Raw genomic sequence first — 10,000 nt, forward strand, 5'->3', positions numbered from 1 at the left:
CCCTGCTATCAACCGCATCGGATGGTGGCACCACAATGAGTGGCAGCCTCCCGTACGTGAGGGACGCGGGCAGCGTGGAGGAAGGTGCGCTTGATAGGTCATCTCTGGCAACGTCGTCCTGTGAGGGAGACAGGCGTTGTCTGCCCATTCTTCCCCTCAATGGAGGCCTACGTGCGTCAGGGACAGGTAATCTCCCGCATCATCGGCCTTACCCCCGCCTACGTGCAAGTCACGCGGGTGGTGGGTTTGATCAAGGGATTGAAGGAAGGGGTGCCTCGGCTTGAAAGCCCGATGGCGTCTATCCTTTGTCCTGAGGTGGTGTGGGAGCCGTTGCGGAAGCCGGTTCCCCAAGGGAAATCGGCTAGGCAGTTGGCCAACTGGAGTGACCAGTCATTCATCGCCTCGACACAGAGCCTAGCTGCGACATCCAACATCGTGCAGCTGGTGTGCTTCATGTCAGGGATGATGGCGGCCGGTGCGGTGCTGGATGCTCATCATCAGTTCCTGCACGCCCAGGCGGCTGGAGCCATCCTGCACCTGATACAGCTGCAGGCAATCGCCGCCGGGAAAGTACGCGCCCTGGCCACTCTAACCCAGCGCCACCTTTGGCTGGAACAGGCACGGGTGCCGGAGCGGAAGAGGCTTCCCTTGCTCACGGCCCCCCTCTCCGATGCTGGGCTCTTCGGGTCTGCAATGCAGCTGATGACGGCTGCTTACAGGGACATGGAGGAGGGGCATGCAGTGCTCCAGCCCCATTTCCCCCCACCCGATGTTGCCGGTGAGGTTCGACGGAGGCCGCATCGCCGGGGATCCGCAACCGTCGCCACTGCCACCACCGCCGCCACTGCTGGACCTTCGGCCAAGAAGGCCAGGAGGAGAGAGGGTGCCTCGACCGCCACAGCCAGCCAACCCACGCCCGGAGGTGACGGTAGGGATCGTCGTGTCCAGGCACCCCAGTTCCGTCCCTCCGGGCCTGCTCCCCGTGGGGGCAAACACCGAGCTGTTCGCGGCAGGCGCCGCTAAGTGACTTTCTCCCCCTGTTCCCTTCCCCGCCCCAAATATGATTTTTTGTTACACTAATAAAAGGTCCCTCCTAGTAGAGGGACTATTTTTTGTTACAAACTTGTGTGTTTATTCACTGCATATGTTGGGGATACGATGTGTAGAACCCTCGCCTAAGTTGTGGGGTTGATAGGAGAGCAGGACTTTTGAGTCATTAGCTGGTCGCTACATATATATGTGCTTAGCAGTGCCTGTAGCTAACACTCGGTTGAAAGACTTTTTCTTTCCTCGTCCTGAAGAAATATGTTTCTTCCTATAGTGGTAAAAGTTTACCGTCTGGTCTGAGGGGGTTGTGTGTTCTGTTACATTGGAAACAGTTGTATTGAGTCCACAACACTGGAGTGTTGGCCTGCAGAAGTACTTGTGTGTGTAGCTTGTACCACGGTTTTATAGACCCTCTCTCTCGATCTTCTGTGTTTTTTTCTTGAAACATGAAACACGGGTGTCGTGTTCACACATAAACCTCTGCCTTGTTATAAACCCGGTTTGCAGATGTGTTGTCGTCTGTGGCTAGCGTGCGTTGGGTTAGCTTATCTTGATAGGATATACGCTGCTCCATTAGCATGCTGGCTACATAGGTATCATCGTGGCTTGTTTACTATCGTATACGGGGTAAACCCCTCCTTCCCTCTTTTCTGATTGGTCGGGGGTTGGGCCTTCTATCATTCAGCCCTACCGCGCTGATTGGTCAGCGCGGCACGGGGTAGGGGGGGGGGGGTAGGGAGTTCCCTGACTCCTCGCCTATAATCGTCGGTTGAGTCATGGGATTCCCCCCGCCATAGACTACGTCACTGGGCGCGTTTCTATTGGTTGCCGACTTCCGTGAGTTCTTTCCAGGCTCCATGTGTGGATCTCTGTTATTGTCAAGTTGGTGTTGCGCTGCATAGGAACTCAAGAGTTCTGCTACGCTCGGTATATATGTATCTTGAGCCTTTGGTCACGTGGCTCAATGTTACATAAACTTTTCAATTTATTGCTCACGTGGGAAGTCTCTCTGGGGGTTCCCCGTCCCCTCTTATGGAGCAGGTTGACGGGGTAGTGTTTAGGGAGTTCCCTGACTCCTCGCCTGTAATGGTCGGTTGAGTCATGGGATTCCCCCCGCCATAGGGTACGTCGCTCCCCGTCCCCTCTTTTATGGAGCAGGTTGACAGGGTGTTGTTTTCCCTCAGCCGCGTCGTATGGGACCCATGTCCGTATTTTTTTCTGTGAAAAAAGCGGCTTCTTGTCGTTCTCCCAGGTGGCTTGGAGGAACAGTATCTGGGTTCTTGTTAGAATGTCCATTGATATGTTTTGGGTCTCGTCGTGTACATAGTGCTGGCCCTGGGTGCTTCTGATAGAAACCATGTATGGGCTTGCGCGCCTTGGTTGCTCATCATTGAAACGGCATTTTTATGGGGCAACTGGGATGGAGGTTGTCTCTTCAGAGCGCCAGTGTACTAGGCTTGTCTCGACAAATTCTCGTTCATCTCTGGGGGATGTTAACAGAATAGATCAAAGCATTGGTAGAGGGGTCTCAAGCCCTTGGGGTGGGCCACCGGGCGCGGTGCTCTGTGTTCTGACCATCTGGGTGGCGCCCTCTATAATGTTTTTGATCGACACGTATACCTACCCCCCTCCTGGGACTGGGGATGGCGGCGTGATTAGGGCACGGGACTGATTCTGGTCGCGCCGGACCAGGTCAGTTAACCCGTTGTCCGCCGGGGCGCAGATCTGCTGTTCTGGTACCCTGAGGGACTTGTGCTTTTCTCGGGGGGAAAATGCCGGGTCGGCCCGGGCGTTGCAGGGTTTGACGTTATGGAGATGTTTGTGGTTATGTTACTATGTGTTATCCCTCACTGTTGCTTGGTCCATGTTGTGTTGTACCTTGCGCCGTGCTGAAGGAGCCTGGTCCTTCTCCATTCTTTTTCGCCCCTCTCTTCTCTTGCTTAGGCGGGGCTGGGAGGGGGCTGTTGAGGTGGTTCTTGTAGAACTCCTCTGGCATCCCTGTGTACGTCCCGGTCCGCCGGGCCCGGGTTTGAAATAGTTTTCGTCGACCTGTTGGCCTGGGTTAACCCCTTCTTGAAAACTGAAACACTTGTACTGCGGTATAGCCAGTGTATACCCGCAGTTGTGTTTTGGAGTTTTTTCTTGGGGGGTTATAGGAACAACCGCCTCATGTTAGAACCAAGGGGGTGGTTGGTTCCCTGGTGTGTTGGTAGCAGAGTCAACTCTCGGGGTAGGCCGGGTTTGGCCCTGTCTACCTGTGAGTGTGCCCCTGCACCTTTCATGACGTCTGCAAATCATGTCAGTCTTCTCTGCCTCAGCACCTCTATAGAGTCGAGGTTTTTTTTGTGGAGGCGACATGGTGCACAGCATGCCAGCATACACCCCTTCCGCCGGGGTGCTGTTTCAGCAGACTTTGGCGCCTGTCTAGTCCGCAGTGCTCCAGGCTCAGGTCGAGTGGCTTGTTGCCTGGATTGAGGGATCGACCTCTTTTGAGGGTCGTCTCCCCGGTGCGCTGCCTGGTCCCGCTGTGGGTGTAGCCTCTTGAGTGCTTTGGGGCGGCGTGCTGTAGGGGGGAAGGGCCTGCTCTTGGATGGGCCCTATCCGAATACGCTGGCGATGTGGGGGGTGGTGTCACTAGTGACTGCCTGGTGGGGTCTCGATGCTACGGCGTTGGCCTCTCCAGGCCCCCTTTTCCGGGGGGGTCCAGTCCCTTCCTGGGTCTGGGTCCTCCTTCGCGCTCCGCTGCTACGGCCTTGCTACGGGGTTGGGCTTTTGCTCTTGACCCCATGATGTTAGGGGTTGTAACCGGGGTTTTGTTCCTTCCGTTCATTCCCTAGTCACCCTGTGCGTTGAGTTGCTAATCTCCTCTTCGCACAGTCGGATCCGATACCCTCCCGTCCTCCATTAGGGGGGTCCGGGGGCTCGTGTCCTCCCCGGGTCTGATGGTTGTGGGTAACCTCAGCGGGTACATTTGTCGAGCTCTCGCTCTGCTTAGCTCCTGTATTACAGTATGACGCAGAGCGGAGCTATACGATATATAAGTCAAAGTCAAAGATTTGTATTGCCATGTATGGACGAATCCACATTGGAATACGGGTACATGAGCAAACACTGTGTAAACAGTACAGGAAAAATATGTAAAAATATAGACAGTATAAAAAGGACAAACGTACGGTTATGTATATAACCATAGTTATATGAGTATAGTGACGCTCTGCGTCGGACTCACTGAGGACCCTGTGGTCTTGCCTTTGTGGTGAAAGACTTGGGAAGGAGCTGTTAGTATGGCCACACCCCTGCTTATGTAGAGGAGCGGATGGGGGTGTGGCCAGGCAGATGAGGTGTGTATAGGTGCATGTGAAAATGTATTCAGTGCTAATACTGATATGGAAGAGTATTACAGTATGACGCAGAGCGTCACTATACTCATATAACTATGGTTATATACATAACCGTACGTTAGCGCGGCATTCACCGCCATCTTTGCTTTCAATAAAACGTTAAATACATGAAAACGATAGCGTTTTGCGGTCAGGTGGCGTAGCGGAGATTGCGTTCGTCACCAACACCGGAGACGCTGGATTCGCCTGTTCGAATCCAGCTCACAGCTCCGGCGTTGTCACCAGCTTGGCTGGCCGTTCACACTAATACAATTGGCTGTATTAGAGGGTGGGAAAGCTGGCGGGGTGGGTCCGGGTCGTTGTAAACAGCGACTCCTACAGTTCGGTCGGGGCGCCTGCTCAGCGCGGATAGGATCTAAGGGGGGTAGTGTGATCCTTCCACACGTTACACCCTCTTAGTGAGAGTCTGCGCTGCCAGGTGAAAAGAAGCGGTTGATTGGCTAGACGTGTGTCGGAGGAAGCACGTGATAGCCTCCACTCTCCCAGACCGACTGTGGGGTGTAAGTGCGCAGTGACCAGGAAGGGGATTGGGAATTGGCATAACCACTAACATTGGGATGGGAGAAAATCGGAGGAAAAAGGAGGGGGGAAAAGATAAAAAAAAAAAACTATAGCGTTTTAAAACAAACAAGTGAGGTAATCATGAGAATATAATTCTAATAGTGTATCAAGACTGTTGTTTTGACCATTTTGGTTTCCTCACCTGATCCACTCATCATGGCAGTGTTCGCTCAAGAGACTGGTCGTCAAATGCAATGAATCCTTTCCTTGAAAGATGCTCAATGCTCAACTCTGCTCCTGTGTCAAATGTCAGATCAATAGAATATGTGGAACCATATAAACCCTCTACCTTGAGAACCACCTATGGTAAAAAAAAATATATATATATATAATGCATTTTACAACTCCTGCCATGCCACAGTGTAGAGCAGAATGGCGCCCCCTGTTGGTAAAGGAGGGTTGGAGAGTGACTGTGTGCTGTGGCGTGGCAGATACAAGCATGCACTAGCCCTTGGTCAAGGCTAGGGATGCTCGATATTGGCTTTTTTACCGATACCGATATTCCGATATTGTCCAACTCTTAATTTCCGATACCGATATCAACCGATACCGATATATGCAGGGTTTCCCCGTCCAAAAAACGGAATAATTTCAGGTAACTAATAATTTCACTGGATATATATATAACAAATATTGTTATTGTTTTTTGTTTGTTTTTAAACCGATACCGATATTTTCCGATATCACATTTTACTGCCGATATCGGCCGATAATATCGGACATCCCTAGTCAAGGCAGTAGGTACTGCAAAACCAACATAGAATGCATTTCAATGTCACCTTGAAGGTATAGTTGGGATTTTGGAACTCTAGCCCATATTTGCTACTGACGAATGATGTTGTTGATCAGTAGAGTCCTTTCTCAGCACAATCCATGCTGTTCCTCCCACTAGCTCCGGCTAGTCAGACATAAACCAATGCAAAGTCAATGGGGTCAAGCTCCTGTCTGTATGACTGAAGACAACTTAAATCTACTCAAGTAGGTGTCTTCCTTCAGCTTGTATGAACGAAAGGTTATCCTATAACCTAGTTATATGAATACTGGCTGAGCGTCTCGCTCTGCCATGTTGAGATAACTCTTATCTCCTAGCACTTAATGTGCTCACGAAACAAACAAATGCACTCACATGCACATGACCAGGCCACCCCCCTGCGTCTCCCTATATGACGCCGGACATGGTCACGCTCCACCTTCCTCAGAACGATTTCCATACACGGAAAAAACCATCCAACGCACAGCACAGGCGGGACCACGTGTCACACAGCACCCCATGGCACACACCCACACACCCCTGCTAGCCCAACAAATGGTGGGATGCAGGAAAGATCCCAGACCTCAGAACTGCCTGGGAGACAGAACCCCCAGTCATGTCCACGAGGTAAAAACTTAACGAAGGGACACGGGGAGGACCAGGAGGCCGCAGCACAGATGTCCTCCACCGGGGCCTCCCTAACAGGGCAGCAGCCCGAGGGGGGACCTGTCCAGCCAAAGTGAAGCAAAGGGCAACGCCCTCGCACAACCAATGTGACAGGTGCTGCTTGGACAGCGCCTCACCCGCGCGAGGGCCACCGTAACAAACAAGCAGTTGAACGGAAGCCCTGAGAGCCCGAGTCCAACTGAGGTAAACCCCTAGTGCACAGACAGGACACGACAGGTGAAGGCCCGCCTCCAACTCACTGGCGTGAGGAGGCGGACGAACGCCTGAACCACAATATATCTGGAGCAAAAAGAGCACTGGATATTCTTTGGCACGAAGACTGGATTAGGCCTCAGAGTCGCACCGCTATCGGCCGAATAGACAGGCACTCAGGCCGCACAGAGAGAACACACAGCTCACCCACGCGCTCAGCGGAGGTGATGGCCAAAAGGAACGTGGTCTTAAAGACAGCCAATCCAATGGCGCCTACTCAAGAGGCTCAAACGGGGCCTCCGACAACCGGCCCAGGAACAGTTGAAGGTCCCACTCGGAGACAAAGAACGTTCCACAGGCTTGAGACGCCGAGCGCCAAGCAGGAACGTTTCACGAGAGGGTGGCTGAACAATGTTCTGCCCCCACACTCGACCATACGCCACTTCCCAGCGTAAGCCGCGGTAGTGGACGGAGCGTGCGCGTTCCGGATAGCGTCAACCACAGAAGAGTCAAGACGCATCCCCTCCAGATTCATACTTTCAGCAGCCTAGCCTAGAGGCTGCCCCAGAACAGGAGGCAGTACAGAGTTCCGCGTGCCTGAGAGAGGGCCCACGGTGACCACGGAACAGGCCACGGCGGGGCCACCAAGAGCTGAATCAGGGCCGGGGACCACACAGCTGAGCCCCGGCCCGGTGCAACCAGGATCAAGTCCCGCGTTCCCAACGTACCTGCCCCAACAGCTGAGCTATCAGGTGTATGGGGGGGAATGTGTACAGAATCCCGGGCGGCCACGGAATCGGTCCCAGACCTGTCCGACTATGTCTGGACGTAGTCCCCACTTGTCAGGGTGAGGACCGCCCCGCGACATCACATCTGCACCCACATTCTCCCTGCCGGGGATGTGGAAAACCCTCAGGCTGCGCAGATGGAGAAACGCCCATAGTCAGAGCCCGACCGCCGCCCGGTGCAGACGGGGGGAGTGCACTCATCCCTGTCTGTCAATATACGACGCTGACGTCGTGTTGTCCGTCCTGATCAAAAACATGCTTGCCCACCACAAGGTGGCCGAGCCGTTTGAGGACCAGAAGGACTGCCTTCAATTCCAACACATTGAATGTAGCGCAGACCGGGCAGCATGGTCTTGCCAGCTGCCCCCTACTGCATTGGCCTGACACGTCCCCCCCCCCCATCCCATGAGGGAGGCGTCGGTAAAGACTGTGACATGTGACAGCCTGCTGCCCACGGGGACCCCGCTGGTGAGGGCACCAGGCCCTCCCCAGAGGACGAGGTCCCCCAGTACTGACATGGGAACCTTCAGCCGCTTTCACTTGTCTCTCACCGGGTCCATTTCCATTCTGGAAAAAACCACCTCTGTATCCTCCTCATGAAGAGGAGGCCAAGAGGGACCACAGAGTGAGCAGATGCCATCATACCGAGCAGGCGCATCACGGACAGCGCCATAACCATCCTAGGACGGAACCTCCCGAGCGTGCCGAGAACCACCCACTCGCCACCGCTCTGAGAGGGATGCCCATATAGACCTTGAGCTTAGAATAAGCCCAAGTACGCCACCCGTTGACTGGGAAGAGGGGTACTCTACTTCCAGTCTACAGCAAAACCCAGGCTGGTGAAGAATTCCACCACCTGCCTGGTATGAGACCTGGCGACCTTTCCTGACCGGCAGAGGACCAGAACGTCATCCAGGGTAGAATCAAATTCGTAACCCCCAACGACGCAGAGGCCCCAGCGCGGTCTCCACGCACTTGGTGAAGATGCGAGGAGCCAGAGAGTAGCCGAACGGCAGCCTCTGGTACCCGTACACTAAACCCTGCAAAGGAAGCGTAGGTATGCCCATAGGATGGAAGATCGGGATGCGAATACGCATCCTACAGGTCTATGGAGGTGAACCAGTCCCCCACCTGACAGCGGCTAACAGGTGGGAGACGGTCAACATTCTGGACATTCCATGGGACAGGTCCAGTATGGGTCTGACCCCCCCCCCCCCCCCCCCAAACAGAGATTGGATCTCGTCGGCCAGAGCTGTCACTGCTGCGGACCCTGACAAAAAAAAAGTCTGTACCAAATCCAAAAACGGAGGGTGGGGTTGTGCAAACTGCAACACAAGCCCCCACCTCAACGTTCTCCCCATCCACCTCGACATATGGCACTGCTGTAGCCAATACGTGATGATAATCCCAAAGCGCACCCGCCGCCAACTGGCGCTGGTCCGCCAGGAACTGTAGATAGGAGGCCCGGTCCCACCCGCTGTGCGTTGCCAACCCTGGACTCGCCAACCGTGCAAGCAGGGCGTCTCGCGGAGCTGGGATATCGCACCCTGACACTACCAACGAGGCAATCGCACCCAAGGGGGGACCCCAACAGAAAGGGCCGGTCTGATACGTGGAGAGCGGCCATCACACTTGGTGACATAAACTCCCCCACTGAACATCTTCCCGGCATGGACTGCTGAGGATCTGTTCTGCAGCTGGACAAGCAAGGCGTGTGGTCCCCACACTGCCCGATAGGGTGGGTTCCTACACACCGTAGCCCTGCAGTGATATTACTACCACCCAAACCACGCGTGCCTGACTGACCACCGCCGGTCTTCCGGTCGGGGGAGGCACTAACGTGATACCCGGCCTGGGGAGGGCGGGGCTGGGGGAACTCACGCTGCAACCTCCTGGGCCTCGAGTTCCCCTGCTGACAACCTTTTCCGTCTACAGACACAACACCAGGCTTACCAAACACAGACGCAGAACGTGTGGCATGGGAGCCGCTTGACAGCACAGCATTCTCACAGGCAGACCCAGGCCTAGCCCTGGCAACACATCACCCCCACCCTCATCCACCTCCACTGGCTTCCAGTCAAGTTCCGCATCACCTTCAAGCTCCTGCTCCTCACCTACAAATCCCTCCATGCCCTCACCCCCCGATACCTGTCTGATCTCCTCCACCGGTACACTCCGTCCCGGAACCTGCGGTCCTCTGATCTGGGTCTCCTCTCCATCCCTCGTACCAGGTTACGGACTTTTGGGGACAGAGCCTTCAGCGTGGCGTCCCCTACCCTCTGGAACTCTCTCCCCCCCGAAATCCGCAACGCCCCAACCCTGGACACCTTCAAATCCGCTCTAAAAACACACCTCTTTACCAAGGCTTTTCCACCATCAGTTAGTTTAGATTAGATTAGGTCTGTTGTCCCTTACCTTCCCTCATCCCCCCCCTTCCCCCCCCCCCCCCCCCTATTTTCCTTGCCCTATTTTTTGTCCTGATTGTGAAGTGACCTTGGGTTCTATGAAAGGCGTTATATAAATTTGATCTATTATTATTATAGCTAGCAACTGGCTGTCAGCCCCTGTCCCCA

The sequence above is a fragment of the Notolepis coatsorum genome (assembly GCF_963971535.1).
Source record: "Notolepis coatsorum genome assembly, chromosome: 1".
NCBI lineage: Eukaryota > Metazoa > Chordata > Actinopteri > Aulopiformes > Paralepididae > Notolepis > Notolepis coatsorum.